The 18,172-nt window shown below is 40.3% G+C and overlaps 1 long non-coding RNA gene across 5 annotated transcripts in view; it reads left to right on the top strand.

The window, feature by feature from the left end:
• LOC134969055 (uncharacterized) overlaps positions 1 to 18,172 on the top strand; it is a 199,297-nt gene that overhangs the window by 103,262 nt on the left and 77,863 nt on the right. For 3 of the 5 annotated variants that reach the window (XR_010189390.1, XR_010189392.1, XR_010189389.1), the window contains exon 2: positions 13,351 to 13,393. The exons of the other annotated variants lie outside the window; for them this stretch is intronic. This is a non-coding gene — a long non-coding RNA (uncharacterized LOC134969055). The remainder of the gene's footprint in view (positions 1 to 13,350; positions 13,394 to 18,172) is intronic. 5 annotated transcript variants of the gene reach the window in all.

Raw genomic sequence — 18,172 nt, 5'->3', positions numbered from 1 at the left:
AAGTACACCTCTTATGATATGATTTCATACTCCTTGATACAGTGTGATGGTATACCATGTGATTGCACATTTTATACGTTTTATTTTGATTTCTTTACTAAACCTCCTCTGATGCCAAATCAATCTACATAACCTTACCTAGTAATGCTTCAGCAGATACACTCCAACAAAATCAGATTTCTAAGTATATGAACAAACTGGCATAGGCAATCAAATTAAATGGTGAATGGGATGTAGTTCTTACAGAAATACAGTACCCACCTACGTGGAAAACATTGGATATTTGTGATTGTAAAATACATATAGCTAAGTGGAATGGAGTGGGGTGCGGGGTGCCCTTATTATATATGGTATAGTCAGGTGGATCTTACTTTTGGTGACAAACTCATTTCACAATCCAACAACCTTGATACTTATTATGCATACATTAAAACTAGATTGAATTATACATTTACTCAAGTGATTTATCAGCAAAACACAGCACATGATTATTTTTCAAAGATGTAGTAGGCGAACATAACAACTGGGCTCTGGATGGTGCAAGTACAGGATTTATAAAATGGACAAGAACAGTGTCGCACAGTCAGAGTTTTGAATTACTGGGTCCTTTGTGCTGTGACCTTTATCACCAAATAATTTTTTTTGTTGATTTGAAAATTAAATTTACCAGAAACAAAGACACATTATGTTGTATGGCTGTAGAGGTAGATGCATTTAAAATGCAACATCTCTGTCTGTGAAAGGTAAGGGTTTCCCCAGCCATCCAGTTTGAGCATGCACAAACAAGTGATTGACCGTGTTGCAATAAAAACTCTATAGTGGGGCCTGTCTTAACAACATTTGTAGACAACAAAACATTTTCAGGTGCCTAAAGGAGGAACCCACTATATTTTGAACATAAAAATGTGAACTTTGCAGCTCTTAACCTGCACGTTACGCCTCACGTTACTATTTACATAGTAATTGCCGGCGATCGGGATGCCGGCAGGCACATGACCGAACGCCACTACTACACAAGACTGCCATGCAGTGCAGTGCAGACTAAAATTAAAAATATATGCCGTACAGTATATTGTAAATAAAATACTACTGATTACAAAATCACATAGCACAGTGAACCTGGCTGTAGTGCTACAGATACAGAATTGCATCTAAATACTGTGTAGACACATGGGTTGATAGTGTTAAATATAGTAAGATATATATATATATATATATATATATATATATATACATACATACACAAAGAGATATCTTCGCGGAGCGCTCTCATTTGATGGATTATCCAATCTATTTTTTGGGGATATAAACTGAGGATGACTTTATCAGTACCTTATATACACAAACACTCAAATGTTAAAAACACATCTTTTTATTAAAATGTAAATACGTTTCTGTAATCATTCTTTACAAAACAATATTGATCACTAAAAAAACATGTTTGTTCATTTTTTGTTCATACAATAAAACATTAAATTATGTTTGTTTCACCAAACACGTTTCATCTTATAGCGACTTCTTCAGGGGTGTTCTTTTGGGTGTAAGAGAGGAGAAAAAATACCTTAATACACAATATTTATAAAACAATATACAATTCAGAAAAATTTAAATAAATTTGTACTATTTTATCAAATGATATAATTCACAAAATTGTTATTCATATTTAAATTAGTTATATTAATATTATTATTATTATTATTATTATATCACAGTTGACGACTTTAGCTTTTATTCAAATAGTGGTTGTCTGTTAAAGACTCCATGATAGCATAATTAGTCAATATACTCATAAAATTATGTTTACTTACTATTTAGGCAAAAATAGTTTTCTTATTGTAACGCCAAAATTATTTGAAATGGTTTTCCTTCTTAAATGGTAACTCAATGAATGAGATCATAAGCAAGGCAAATTATTTTACCTAATTAAATAGAAATATCCAGTTTAGTTTATTTACCAAATATAATTTTAACATAATTGTCCCTTTTACCCATAAATACTTACTAAAAACATATTTAGAGTAGTCGTAATTGGTTTCCAAAGCCTAATAACAATTTTAGCTTGATTCCCTATTTGTGAGATTCCTAGAGAAAAACATTTATTTAATGGTTAATTAATTAATTAATTAATTACTTAAGTCATTCTTTGAGGTTAAAACTAAAGAAAAAAATACTTACTAAAGGCTTAGATTAAAGTCAAATAGCTTTTCTCTGACGTCCTAAGTGGATGCTGGGACTCCGTAAGGACCATGGGGAATAGACGGGCTCCGCAGGAGACTGGGCACTCTAAAAGAAAGATTAGGTACTATCTGGTGTGCACTGGCTCCTCCCACTATGACCCTCCTCCAGACCTCAGTTAGATTTCTGTGCCCGGCCGAGCTGGATGCACAATATGGGCTCTGCTGAGCGCCTAGAAAGAAAGTTTATTTTAGGTTTTTTATTTTACAGTGAGATCTGCTGGCAACAGGCTCACTGCATCGAGGGACTAAGGGGAGAAGAAGTGAACCTACCTGCTTGCAGCTAGCTTGGGCTTCTTAGGCTACTGGACCCCATTAGCTCCAGAGGGATCGACCGCATGGAACTGGCCTTGGTGTTCGTTCCCGGAGCCGCGCCGCCGTCCCCCTTACAGAGCCAGAAGCAAGAAGAGGTCCGGAAAATCGGCAGCAGAAGACATCAGTCTTCACCAAGGTAGCGCACAGCACTGCAGCTGTGCGCCATTGCTCCTCATACACACTTCACACTCCGGTCACTGAGGGTGCAGGGCGCTGGGGGGGGGGGGGGCGCCCTGAGCAGCAATAAAAACACCTTGGCTGGCAAATATATCACAATATATAGCCCCAGAGGCTATATATGTGATAAATACCCCTGCCAGAATCCATAAAAAAGCAGGAGAAAAGTCAGTGAAAAAGGGGCGGAGCTATCTCCCTCAGCACACTGGCGCCATTTTCTCTTCACATTGCAGCTGGAAGACAGCTCCCCAGGCTCTCCCCTGTAGTTTGCAGGCTCAAAGGGTTAAAAAGAGAGGGGGGCACTAAATTTAGGCGCAATATTGTATATACAAGCAGCTATTGGGAAAAATTCACTCAATATAGTGTTAATCCCTAAATTATATAGCGCTCTGGTGTGTGCTGGCATACTCTCTCTCTGTCTCCCCAAAGGGCTGTGTGGGGTCCTGTCCTCAGTCAGAGCATTCCCTGTGTGTGTGCGGTGTGTCGGTACGGCTGTGTCGACACGTTTGATGAGGAGGCTTATGTGGTGGCAGAGCAGATGCCGATGAATGTGATGTCGCCCCCTGTGGGGCCGACACCAGAGTGGATGGATAGGTGGAAGGTATAAACCGACAGTGTCAACTCCTTACATAAAAGGCTGGATGACGTAACAGCTGTGGGACAGCCGGCTTCTCAGCCCGCGCCTGCCCAGGCGTCTCAAAGGCCATCAGGGGCTCAAAAACGCCCGCTCCCTCAGATAGCAGACACAGATGTCGACACGGAGTCTGACTCCAGTGTCGACGAGGTTGAGACATATACACAATCCACTAGGAACATCCGTTACATGATCCCGGCAATAAAAAATGTGTTACACATTTCTGACATTAACCCAAGTACCACTAAAAAAGGGTTTTATGTTTGGGGAGAAATAGCAGGCAGTGTTTTGTTCCCCCATCAAATGAGTGAATGAAGTGTGAAAAAGCGTGGGTTCCCCCGATAAGAAACTGGTAATTTCTAAAAAGTTACTGATGGCGTACCCTTTCCCGCCAGAGGATAAGTTACGCTGGGAGATATCCCCTAGGGTGGATAAGGCGCTCACACGTTTGTCAAAAAAGGTGGCACTGCCGTCTTAGGATACGGCCACTTTGACGGTACCTGCTGATAAAAAGCAGGAGGCTATCCTGAAGTCTGTATTTACACACTCAGGTACTAGACTGAGACCTGCAGATAGTGCTGCTGCAGCGTGGTCTGTGACCCTGTCAAACAGGGATACTATTTTGCGAACATAAGAGCATATTAAAGACGTCGTCTTATATATGAGGGATGCACAGAGGGATATTTTGCTGGCTGGCATCCAGAATTAATGCAATGTCCATTCTGTCAGGAGGGTATTAGAGACCCGACACTGGACAGGTGATGCTGACTTTAAAAGGCACATAGAGCCTTATAAGGGTGAGGAATTGTTTGGGGATGGTCTCTGGGACCTCGTATCCACAGCAACAGCTGGGAAGAAAAATTTTTACCTCAGGTTTCCTCACAGCATAAGAAAGCACTGTATTATCAGGTACAGTCCTTTCGGCTTCAGAAAAGCAAGCGGGTCAAAGGCGCTTCCTTTCTGCACAGAGACGAGGGAAGAGGGAAAAAGCTGCACCAGTCAGCCAGTTCCCAGAATCAAAATTCTTCCCCCGCTTCCTCTGAGTCCACCGCATGACGCGGGGGCTCCACAGGCGTAGCCAGGTACGGTGGGGGGGCGCCTCAAAAATGTCAGTGATCAGTGGGCTCGCTCACAGGTGGATCCCTGGATCCTTCAAGTAGTATCTCAGGGGTACAAGCTGGAATTCGAGGCGTCTCCCCCCCGCCGTTTCCTCAAATCTGCCTTACCGACAACTCCCTCAGGCAGGGAGGCTGTGCTAGAGGCAATTCACAAGCTGTATTCCCAGCAGGTGATAGTCAAGGACGGGGTTACTAATCCACACTGTTGTGGTACCGAAACCGGACGGATCGGTGAGACCCATTTTAAATTTGAAATCCTTGAACACATACATAAAAAAATTCAAGTTCAAGATGGAATCGCTCAGGGCGGTTATTGCAAGCCTGGAGGAGGGGGATTACATGGTATCCCTGGACATCAAGGATGCTTACCTACATGTCCCCATTTACCATCCTCACCAGGAGTACCTCAGATTTGTGGTACAGGATTGCCATTACCAATTCCAAACACTGCCGTTTGGACTGTCCACGGCACCGAGGGTCTTTACCAAGGTAATGGCAGAAATGATGATACTCCTTCGAAAAAAGGGAGTTTTAATTATCCCGTACTTGGACGATCTCCTTATAAAGGCGAGGTCCAAGGAGCAGTTGTTGGTCGGAGTAGCACTATCTCGGGAAGTGCTACAACAGCACGGATGGATTCTATACATTCCAAAGTCACAGCTGGTTCCTACCACACGCCTACTGTTCCTGGGGATGGTTCTGGACACAGAACAGAAAAAAGTGTTTCTCCCACAGGAGAAAGCCAAGGAGCTGTCATCTCTAGTCAGAGACCTCCTGAAACCAAAACAGGTATCGGTGCATCACTGCACACGAGTCCTGGGAAAAATGGTAGCTTCTTACGAAGCAAAATTCCATTCGGCAGGTTCCATGCAAGAACCTTTCAGTGGGACCTCTTGGACAAGTGGTCGGGATCGCGTCTTCAGATGCATCGGCTGATAACCCTGTCTCCAAGGACCAGGGTATCTCTACTGTGGTGGCTGCAGAGTGCTCATCTTCAAGAGGGTCGCAGATTCGGCATACAGGACTGGGTCCTGGTAACCACGGATGCCAGCCTTCGAGGCTGGGGGGCAGTCACACAGGGAAGAAATTTCCAAGGACTTTGGTCAAGTCAGGAGTCGTCCCTACACATAAATATTCTGGAACTGAGGGCCATTTACAATGCCCTAAGTCTGGCAAGGCCTCTGCTTCAAAACGAGCCGGTACTGATCCAATCAGACAACATCACGGCAGTCGCCCATGTAAACAGACAGGGCGGCACAAGAAGCAGGATGGCGATGGCAGAAGCCACAAGGATTCTCCGATGGGTGGAAAATCACGTCTTAGCACTGTCAGCAGTGTTCATTCCGGGAGTGGACAACTGGGAAGCAGACTTCCTCAGCAGACACGACCTACACCCGGGAGAGTGGGGACTTCATCCAGAAGTCTTCCAACTGTTGGTAAACCGTTGGGAAAGGCCACAGGTGGACATGATGGCGTCCCGCCTAAACAAAAAAACTAGATATTGCGCCAGGTCAAGGGACCCTCAGGCAATAGCTGTGGACGCTCTAGTGACACCGTGGGTGTACCAGTCGGTTTATGTATTCCCTCCTCTGCCTCTCATACCAAAGGTACTGAGAATAATAAGAAAATGAGGAGTAAGAACGATACTCGTGGTTCCGGATGGGCCAAGAAGAGCTTGGTACCCAGAACTTCAAGAAATGATATCAGAGGACCCATGGCCTCTACCGCTCAGACAGGATCTGCTACAGCAGGGGCCCTGTCTGTTCCAAGACTTAACGCGGCTGCGTTTGACGGCATGGCGGTTGAATTCCGGATCCTAAAGGAAAAGGGCATTCCGGAGGAAGTCATTCCTACGCTGATAAAAGCCAGGAAAGAAGTAACCGCAAACCATTATCACCGTATTTGGTGAAAATATGTTGCGTGGTGTGAGGCCAGGAAGGCCCCAACAGAGGATTTTAAGCTGGGTCGTTTTCTGCACTTCCTACAGTCAGGAGTGACTATGGGCCTAAACTTGGGTTCCATTAAGGTCCAGATTTCGGCTCTGTCGATTTCTTCCAGAAAGAACTGGCTTCGCTGCCTGGAGTTCAGACATTTGTAAAGGGAGTGCTACATATTCAGCCCCCTTTTGTGCCTCCTGTGGCACCTTGGGATCTCAACGTGGTGTTGAGTTTCCTAAAACTACATTGGTTTGAGCCACTTAAAACTGTGGATTTGAAATATCTCACGTGGAAAGTGGTCATGTTGTTGGCCTTGGCTTCAGCCAGGCGTGTGTCAGAATTGGCGGCTTTGTCATGTAAAAGCCCTTATCTGATTTTCCATATGGATAGGGCAGAATTGAGGACTCGTCCCCAGTTTCTCCCTAAGGTGGTATCAGCTTTTCACTTGAACCAACCAATTGTAGTGCCTGCGGCTACTAGGGACTTGGAAGATTCCAAGTTACTGGACGTAGTCAGGGCCTTAAAAATTTATATTTCCTGGACGGCTGGAGTCAGGAAAACTGACTCGCTTTTTATCCTGTAGGCACCCAACAAAATAGGTGCTCCTGCTTCTAAGCAGACTATTGCTCGCTGAATTTGTAGCACAATTCAGCTGGAGCATTCTGCGGCTGGATTGCCGCATCCTAAATCAGTAAAAGCCCGTTCCACGAGGAAAGTGGGCTCATCTTGGGCGGCTGCCCGAGGGGTCTCGGCTTTACAACTTTGCCGAGCTGCAACTTGGTCAGGGGAAAACACGTTTGCTAAATTCTACAAATTTGATACCCTGGCTGAGGAGGACCTTGAGTTCTCTCATTCGGTGCTGCAGAGTCATCCGCACTCTCCCGCCCGTTTGGGAGCTTTGGCATAATCCCCATGGTCCTTACGGAGTCCCAGCATCCACTTAGGACGTCAGAGAAAATAAGATTTTACTCACCGGTAAATCTATTTCTCGTAGTCCGTAGTGGATGCTGGGCGCCCATCCCAAGTGCGGATTGTCTGCAATACTTGTATGTAGTTATTGCCTAACTAAGGGTTATTGTTGAGCCATCTGTTGAGAGGCTCAGTTATATTTCATACTGTTAACTGGGTATAGTATCACGAGTTATACGGTGTGATTGGTGTGGCTGGTATGAGTCTTACCCGGGATTCAAAATCCTTCCTTATTGTGTCAGCTCTTCCGGGCACAGTATCCTAACTGAGGTCTGGAGGAGGGTCATAGTGGGAGGAGCCAGTGCACACCAGATAGTACATAATCTTTCTTTTAGAGTGCCCAGTCTCCTGCGGAGCCCGTCTATTCCCCATGGTCCTTACGGAGTCCCAGCATCCACTACGGACTACGAGAAATAGATTTACGGGTGAGTAAAATCTTATTTTAACTGCTATCGGATTTTTTGTATTTTCCTAATTGAAACAACAATGTATTACTATAGTTTGATTTCAAAATCTATAGGTTAATTTAAAAAAAAGTTCAGTTTACCAGCAGTAATCCTACATGTCTGTGTGCATAGGAATTCAAATGTGGAGTGAATGATAGGCACCCTGGCTCTCTATTTAAGCCTCAGAGTGAGTTACCTCAATTCCTGTTTGGTCCTATTTAATCCCTAATTGATATTCTTATTAAACCTAACTTTCTGTGTTCAGGGAGCTATAGAGGAAATTATTTTTAATCTTAATGCGCCTTTAAAAACATTGGTGTTCAGTGGGCTAAAGCTAAAAGTGAAAAAAACACTTAACAGACCTAATTGTCTGTTTTGCGTTCCAGGAGCTGAGATCCCGCTTCCTGGATGCGCACCAAGCCTCATCCTGACACGCTCGACGTCATTGCGCATGTCACATGACCGCTATTGAGACTGGTCACGTGGAGGTGATCGCGGTCCGTGAATAGGGAAGCTGTAGCAATGTTACCTATAATTAATCTTAAATTATTTAAATTATAGATTAATTATAGGTTACGTTGCTACAGCAACGAACAATCATGTTCATAGCTTAGCACACGTTGCTATTAGCAACGAATAGAATATATAATAATAAGAATTGTAGATAAAATTATTTCAGTGTTTAATTAATAAAGTGGGTTATTCAAAAAACAAATAGAGATATGTTGCTTATCACTGATATAAAATAAAAAATATAGAGTATCACTATTGATAGATATATATATATATATATATACACACACACACACTCACTCATGTTTTACCACTACTTAAGGGGTTAATACTAATGTAAATATATGGCTGAAACATAAACTATATTAATAATTAGAAGGATTTACAAGTATGGTTAATGTGCTACTATACTAAATATATTTTGATTTGGATTCCTATGCACACAGACATGTAGGATTGCTACTGGTAAGGTAAACTTTTGTTTAAATTAATCTATCGATTTTGAAATCAAACAATAGTGATACATTGTTGTTTCAATTAGGAAAAGACAGAAAATCTGATAGCAGTTAAAAGCTATTTGACTTTAATCTAAGCCTTAAGTAAGTATTTTTTCTTTAGTTTTAACCTCATCAAAGAATGATTTAAGTAATTAATTAATTAACCATTAAATACTGTAAATGTTTTTCTCTAGGAATCTCACAAATAGGGAATCCAGCTAAAATTGTTATTAGGCTCTGGAAACCAATTAAGACTACTCTAAATATGTTTTCAGTAAGTATTTATGGGTAAAAGGGACAATTATGTTAAAATTATATTTGGTAAAAAACTAAACTGGATATTTCTATTTAATTAGGTAAAATAATTTGCCTTGCTTATGATCTCATTCATTGAGTTACCATTTAAGAAGGAAAACCATTTCAAATTATTTTGGCGTTACAATAAGAAAACTATTTTTGCCTAAATAGTTTTTAACATAGTTTTACGAGTATATTGACTAATTAAGCTAACATGGAGTCTTTCAACAGACAACCACTATTTGAAAAAGAGCTAAAGTCATCATCTGTGATATAATAGTAATAATAATAATAAGAAGAAGAAGAAGAAGAAGAAGAAGAAGAATATAACTCATTTAAAGATGAATAACTATTTTGTGAATTATATCATTTGATAAAATAGTACAAATGTATTTTAATTTTTCTGAATTGTATATTGTTTTATAAATATTGTGTATTAAGGTATTTTTTCTCCTCTCTTACAGCCAAAAGAACACCCCTGAAGAAGTTACTATACGACAAAACGCATTGGGTGAAACAAACATATTTTAATGTTTTATTGTATGAACAAAAATTGAACAAACATATGTTTTTTAGTGATCAATATTGTTTTCTAAAGAATGATTACAGAAACGTATTTTTGATTATGTCATTTACATTTTAATAAAAAGATATGTTTTTAACATTTGGGTGTATGTGTATATAAGGTACTGATAAAGTTATCCTCTGTTTATATCCCCAAAAATAGATTGGATAATCCATTTAATAAGAGCACTCTGCAAAGACATCTCTTTGTATTTATCTTCATATAACCAATATCGGCAAGGGGTCCTTTCTTTTGTGGAAGCTGCCTAAAGAGAGCTGTATTTAATAAGAAATTGGCTTCAAGGCTATTAAACCTTACTATATAATAAAAGTGCATTAAGGAACATTCTATTATTTGCTACATATATATATATATATATATACTGTATATATATATATAGATATATATATATACTGTATATAAATAACACTCACTCTCCCCAAAAAATTGAAAATATAGACGATCAGCACTCATGTTTAGCAGGGTGAAGATTTATTCACAAAACATCATTTGTGGTACATAGGTGTAACAAAGTAACAACAACAGCGGCCCAACAGCCGTTTCAACCATGCATACTTTTAAAAAAAAAATTGGGGGAGAGTGAATGTTATTATCTGTTTATTATGGACAATGCACCGCAATTCTTGATACTTTTGGATTTTTGCTAGTGTGCTGTCTCATTCTTTGGATTTATAAATACATATATTCAGCAATAGTATTGCACACTGCATTCGAAGACTCATTTTTTAGCTAAATGAGTATATGACCATTGCACAAGGAGCATCTTGTCTCTTTGATGAAGGTTTACTGTCACAGGCCGAACAGCGCACGATCTCATTTATGGATGACGAGATTGAGAAAGTCTTATTTGACAAATTGGATTTTGATACTCTACCTGCAGAGACCTCGGCTGATGTCTTTTATAGATTATTAAAGCTAAGGCACCATGAAGTAGACCTCCAGTTACACAGACAATTTCTATCTGAATATCATTGACGCAAATTAATACCTAGAGGATTCCGTATCAATAATGTTCCAACACTTGGACGGAATAATCCAGTCTTCTCTAGTAGATGGTGCAGAATCCTCAATAAATGTTCATTTGTCCTTTTAGTTTTGGTAATTGAGGAGGCAGGTAATGAGCTCAAGAAAGTAAAGTGTGATACTGAACAACTTGAGATCACCTCTGTTCCCCTACTATGTGATGATAAAAGTTCTAACTGGATAGAGAGATTACAATCTCAAATTGATTCTTATCCAAAAGACTTGACCTCTTTTAAGTGTAAGAAGTTGACAACTGTGACCTCAGATTACCAAAACTATATGGTTTACCGTTGGTTACTTGGCAATAGTAGTTAGTCTTCCTCGGACAGACAAAATTTACCCTTTAGGCGTTGTAGACCACAGCAGTATCCACAAGATTTTGGCTCTTCAATGTCCACGTCAGACACTGATTAGTCTGATCACCAATGTGAAGGTGCCCATTTTTTAGAGACAGGATTGGATCACGCAGGAACACCGCCAGTTGGAGATCCAAGAATCATCGACCACATACGAGGAGTGGCGAATACAAAAAGAAGTGGCCGCAGGAGACGGATGCAGACCTTGTGTTCAATCTGTCAACAGTGCATTTGAAAACATCAGAAATAAAGCTTTTAACGAGAGGTCTTTCATTTGTTCCTACATTGAGACATCAGTCGTTTCAGGGTACAGTCAATCAATATCGCTTTGGGAGAAACATGCGGCTTAAAGAATTCTTTGCTGATAAAGGCAATATGGAACAGAAAAAAACATTTAACAAAACTTCAAAGTTTGACCCAATCTCTGGCAACCCAAGTCTCAAGACTTTTCACAGAATGGTCAATAAAGATATTCGGGGTTTCAATCCTCCACCCATATTTGATAATCTTTCCCCAGATGAAAGGGCAGCACTCAAGAGATTACACACAAACCCACATTTGGTCATTCGACCAGCTCATAAAGGTGGGGCGGTGGTGGTCCAGGATTGGGCAGATTATGATGCTGAAATTAACCATCAGTTATCTGACACACACATGTATCTGAAAGTTGGTATGAATCCCATCCCGCAGATTAAGTCCCTAATTGATGCATGTTTGAAGAGGGGATTCGACAATCGGTGGATCGACGAAGATGTTTTTGAGTTTCTAACAGTGGACGAACCTAGATGTCCTATTATATATACACTTCCAAAAATACACAAGACACCTGGTCAAACCTCCCAGGGTTGGCCGATCATAGCAGCAGAGGGGTAATTACAGCAACCATTGGCCCAATTTATTGATCATATTCTGCAGCCACATGTGACCAGAGATGCCAGTTACATCCGTGACATGAGTGATTATCTACACCATTTAAACCTGGTCGGGGAAACAACCAAAAATTTGTTTTTAGCTACCATGGATGTGCAGTCACTATACACTTTAATACCGCATTAAGAAGGCCTCGATACATTGAAGGAGATCTTTTCATCAGAACATGTTTTTGGTATGCCAACTGAATTTATTCTTGAACTTACCAGTTTAGTTTTAAGTCAGAATCACTTTAAGTTTAAGGAGGCATTCTTTATCTAACAATTGGGGACAGCAATGGGGTCCAATCTGACTCCCTCTTATGCCTACTTGTATATGTCGCGATTCAAAAATACTTACAACTTCCCTGAGTTTGGTTCCAGCATCAAGTTCTACAAATGGTTTATCGATGATGTATTCATCATCTGGTCAGGTCGTGAGGAGTCCTTTATTAGGAAAGTCGATCAAATTAATAAGCTTGAATGTCCTATTAAATTTACGTATGAGATCTGTTCTCATCAGGTTAACTTCCTGGATGTCACCATCAGTATTGCTGGGGGTCGGTTCACTACTACCTTATTTAGAAAATCCACTGACAGGAATACCACGCTTTTGGCAAGCAGTTTCCATCCTCCTGTGCTCAAGGATAATCTCCCAGTCTCCCAATTCTTGAGGGTTATGAGAATCAACACTGAAGAGTCCAACAGGGAGTTTCATTGAATGAGATGATGTACAGATTCCAGGAACAGATATATATTGTACCTCAGGGACATTATGCAATTGTTTGCAGAAAGCAAGGAAAATCTTAATTGGAAATTATATTAAAAAATCAATCCCTAAACATCAAATGATCTTCTCCACCAAGTATGATAATTATGCGCAACATACACAGAGGACTCTTCATAAACATTGGCCTATGTTGGTGTCTGACCCCTCAATAACTTTCACACATATGAAGCCACCCATGATGGCATATGGCAAAGGGGATAACTTAAAACAGATGCTGATGAGACCGACCCTTACTCCTGAAGTAAGCATACAAGTGAGAGTCTCCACAGTGCTGACTATCATTCACATTTTGGGTGCTAAAATGGAGGCAGGGAATCTGGATCTCCTGGATGGGACTATCTTCACTTTTCTATTTTTATATTCATGTGTGGAAATCAGAGACATGTGAAATATTATACTATTGTATTGTTTTATGTGTTTATTTTCATATATGGACGATACCACTGGTAAACTGTGAGAAAATCATATCACCACCCACTGTTTTACAATCTGAAGTGCAAGTGAGATCGTGGCATTTTTCTATATAAGTGTAACCATTTCTTTTTTATAGAACACAAAGACCTCTTTTGGAAATACTGAGTCTGATGCTTCAGGTAAGAGGAGTTCTCACATAGGTAAAGTTTAGTAAAAACATGTTCACGCAACTGTTCATCATCCAGATCAGAACATAAGAGACTACACACATGCTGTGAGGCATTTCTTTTGCAGCTAGAAAAGTGGTAGGTGCAAGTGCACACTGACTAGTACACACCTTTGAACGAGAACATAAGACTTGCTACATCACAATCAGCCATCCTCTTTACTCAATATTCAGCATCTCTGTCCACCCACCTATCATCGCTCCCAGTAAACCTTCTTGTCCCACCCCTAATCTTAAACTGTGAGCCTTTACTAGCAAGGTTTTCTTCCCTCATTATCTTGTTAAGAACATTCCCTTTCTTTATTGAGTCTTTGATATTCTGTTTCCTCACTATATAATCTAATCCTCTCTAACTGCTGATGTGTGGGTACAGGCTCATTGATTTCTGTTTTCTTTCCTATACCACCCCCGTGAACCATTGTTGCTTCCGTCTACCAGCCACAGCAAATCATTCCACTACACCCTCTACCTCGTGTTACACCATGACCATGTCTTTGGCTATATCTTTGTGTAAATAGTTATAATATGTGCTTATGTAAATGGTATTGCTTATCACTGTACAGCACTGTGGTTGGGTATGTGATCTTGGTGCTTAGGATACCGGCAGTCAGAATCTGACCCTGGCATCCCGATGGCCGGGATCTCCACACTCAGGGTAAGTATTGTTGCCTTCCTCCTTACCTTCAACTAACCTTCCTTCCGGCAGCCTAACTCTAACCCCCCCCCACACACACACACACACACACACACACAGTCTAACCCTAACCATCCCTTCCCCCGCAACCTAACCATAACCTCCCCCTGATATTTACATTCATGATGTCAGCTGTTGGGATTTCGGCATCAGCATTCTGATAGCTGTCACGATTCTGGCACCTGTCTTCTGGCCACCAGGATCCTGTACATCGGTGATAGCAACTACATCCCCTGCGGTTATGTTGTGGCTCAATATAAATAAAACATAATAATAATAATAGTAGCTGCAAACCAGGTAATATGCTACACACACACACACACACACACACACACACACACACACACACACACACACACAGGTGGACACATCACAAGATGCATACAGCTCTGCATGTAGGCAAAAATAAACAATTTTTCTTGGAGATTTCCTTTCAGAAATGTACATCAAATTAATGACAGCTCTTCATCAGTCCCATTGTTAGTAATCATTTTTTATTGAATACTCTCCATCATCTTTTCTAAAACATCTTTTCTAGAACATTATTGTACTTTACCTGATGGTACATATCAGGGCTCAATGAAGCATGGCAGACAGCAAATGGTCCTTCTGTGTCAATCAATACGCTACACCAATACTGAGCATATTTTTCTGTTTGCAGATTTAAAAAGAGGATGGTCAAAAACACTGGTGCACGGAAATGTACAGTTTAATAGAACAATAATATATGTTAGAAATATTTTATAACTTTGAATGAATACTTGGATGTAAGATTTAATTTATATACATACAGTATGGGCATAGGGCCTAATGCAGACCTGATTGCAGCAGCAAATTTGTTCTCTAATGGGCAAATCCATTAGAGAACATAACATGTGCAGAGAGAGTTAGATTTGGGTGGGGTGTGTTCATACTGAAATCTAAATTGCAGTGTAAAAATAAAGCAGCCAGTATTTACCCTGTACAGAAACAATATAACCCACCCAAATCTAACTCTCCCTGCACATGTTATATCTGCTCCCTCTGCAGTGCACGTGGTTTTGCCCATTAGATAACAATTTTGCTGCTGCGCTCAGGTCTGAATTAGGCCCTATGTCTATATGGGTTTATTATGAAATACCTACAATCAAAATCCTGACGGTGAAAATCCCGACAACAATTGATCGATGGTCAAAATCCCAACAAGGTCAAAATACTGACAAGGTCAAAATACCAACATTTAAAATACAGACAAGGTCAAAATACCAACATTTCAAATGTCAACAGGTCAAAACGTTGACATAAGTTTTTCTTTTTTTTTTGTATGTATGTTGACATAGATCGACATGGACACCGTATACATGTACCGTGTCCCCTCGCATGGCTCACTGCACTCACCATGCTTCAGGCACAGTGCCTTGCTGCGCTCGGAACACTATTATATTCCCCCTCCGGGTCCACTGGGATGGTAAAGTATGAACAAGTCGGTTTCAATGAAAAATAATAAAAACTCATGTCGACTTGTTGACCTGTCAACATTATAAATGTCGGTATTTTGACCTTGTTGGTATTTTAAATGTCAGTATTTTGACCATGACAGGATTTTGACCTAGTTGGTATTTAGACCATCGGTCAGTGGTTGTCGGTATTTTGACTGTCGGGATTATAATGTAGGTAAATTGACTGCATCCTGTCTAAAGTGCTGGTTGGATAAATAAGTCAGAACCTCATAGTAGGAACATATTGCCTATTGATACTCTTTAGATATAATTTTTCCCAATTTAAAAATTGTGGTTCTTACTACACTGCAGTACAGTGGCTAATCCAGTGTCTATACCTCTTTACATTCCTCTTAACAGTGCCTATTTACTAAATTGCTGTAACCAGTATTATGGCTGTCTCTGGAAAACTGTAATCCAAATTAGAGATGAGCAGTTTGGTTTTGGTGAAAACCAAAGACAACCAAACTTAGGGGTTTCGCGTTGAACCAAATCCCAGCTCGGGTCACTTTGGGTTTGGGTCTCAGATCTGAAAAAAAAAATGTTTGTGTGCTTTTGATGGCATGAAAATCCATCCCTCGTGATTTACTGTAAAGTGCCATTTACTGTAGGAACAATAAAAGGTTCAAATTAAATGATTCCAGCTGTTTTTATCAATTTTAAAAGTAAATCCAAAACCAAACTGAAATCAAACCAAAACATTTGAGGGTGGTATTGGTGGATATCCTAGAATTTTGCATTGTTGTTTTACCCTAGTCCCACAACTACATAAATGGAGCCTAATAGAACCCCTCCCTGTGCAAATTAGGATTATTTTATTACACATCACTCTGCATGAAATGGAATTGTTTAGTAGTTGGAAGACATCTGCCTTTCAGCACTCTTACCAAAATCTTTTCAACATCTTGCCTCCAGTGGCATCCAAATCTATGCAGATAAGTGATACTTAAACTTCTGACCAATCTTCCCTAACATCCTAAATTCAAGTCAACGCCCTCACTCAGCTGACAAGACTCTCCCACATCCTTCAATACCTCAAGTAATCCCTCAAAACCCACTTCCTCAATTTAGCCCACCTGATACTACTCCCACTGCATATACTGCATCCTATGCCTACTCCATGTTTAACTAGCTCCTATTATCTTGGCATTGTTTTCTCTCACTAGACAAGAAGTTTGCATGCAGAGGTCCTCTCCGCCCATTATCTCATGTCGACATCTTTAACTTCACTTGCACTTTTTTCCAGTCCTGCAGCGCTTTATGGTACCTTTTGAAAGAGGAGTGCGCTACTGTACTAATTTCAATCTTCACTTTCTCCAGGGAGGTTTCATGCCATATCCCAAGATAACCACCAAGATCATTACTGAGCATGTGCAGGAGCAATCCTGGGAGACTGTGTTAGAGCATCACAGTGGAAGACACATCGGGGGAGATTCAAATGTTTGAAAAGTCAGTTGGGAGTCTGTTTTTTCCTATCTAATAGATAGGAAAAAACAGACACCCAACTGACTTTTCAAACATTTGAATTCCACCCATGTAGTCTTCCACTGGTTAGCTATATGAAACTCCTCTCTGCTCACTCACCAGTGTGCATGTTACAGTGAGTATGCTGTACATACTAAATATCAATACAGTAGTTTGCAGGAATCTATGACCTGCAAACTTTCTTTGTTCTAGGGAATAGGATTGCTACCTAGCAACAGCAGGTGGGTTATGTAGTAAGCATCCTGACTTTCCGCTGGAAGGCAGGGAAGTGACATTTTTAAATCACTAACCTGCTGACACTAGCAGTGAAGTTGCACTTGCAAAGCAGGCTAGGTTGTGCACAGGTCACATGCACGCTTGCAGCTGGGCAGGGCTAACACTCACTGAATCAGATTTTTCAAAGCTTACTGGTAGCAATCCTAATAACAAGAACACCTCAGGGTGAATATTGTGTATACTGGAACGAAGGAGAGTAATACCCACACATTTAGATCTGAACTGACTGAATCATTTATTTAGGCATACAGTACTGGTGAGGCTTGTGAAAGGCAAACACTGAGAAAAAAAACATATATATATATATTGTGTATAAATTCTTTTAGTTCTGGTTATATTTGCACTGTATGATATATATCTAAGCAGAACAAGAAATGGAAGTTGGAACAACTTTCTTATAATTTTAGACAATTGCAGTTGGAATAATAGTAATTGTACACAACTAGAGAATAAAGTCTTATGTGTGAACTGACTTTTTCAGCAACAGTATATTTGTCTTGTTTTCCAGAAATGGATGACAAAACAATATTATAAAGAAACCGTTGTTTTGCAAGTAACCAAACAGAAAAAATTGAGGCTTCTCAATTTCTAAGGTCCTCTGTAGCCAGACTCTGTTATTCTCATGTCCCTCAGAGGGCCTGAAAAGATAATAGACTAATGTCTGGAAGAGTAACCAACAAAGAGCAACACCTACTATGTAATATTTTTAATTTTTTTTGGAAGGGTGGGATGGGCGCTGTTGCTAGGTGGCAATCCTATTCCCTAGAACAAAGGAAGTTTTAAGGTCATAGATTCCTGC

Source organism: Pseudophryne corroboree, chromosome 11, assembly GCF_028390025.1.
Source record: "Pseudophryne corroboree isolate aPseCor3 chromosome 11, aPseCor3.hap2, whole genome shotgun sequence".
Classification (NCBI taxonomy): domain Eukaryota; kingdom Metazoa; phylum Chordata; class Amphibia; order Anura; family Myobatrachidae; genus Pseudophryne; species Pseudophryne corroboree.
This window is presented reverse-complemented; position numbering and strand designations above follow the sequence as displayed.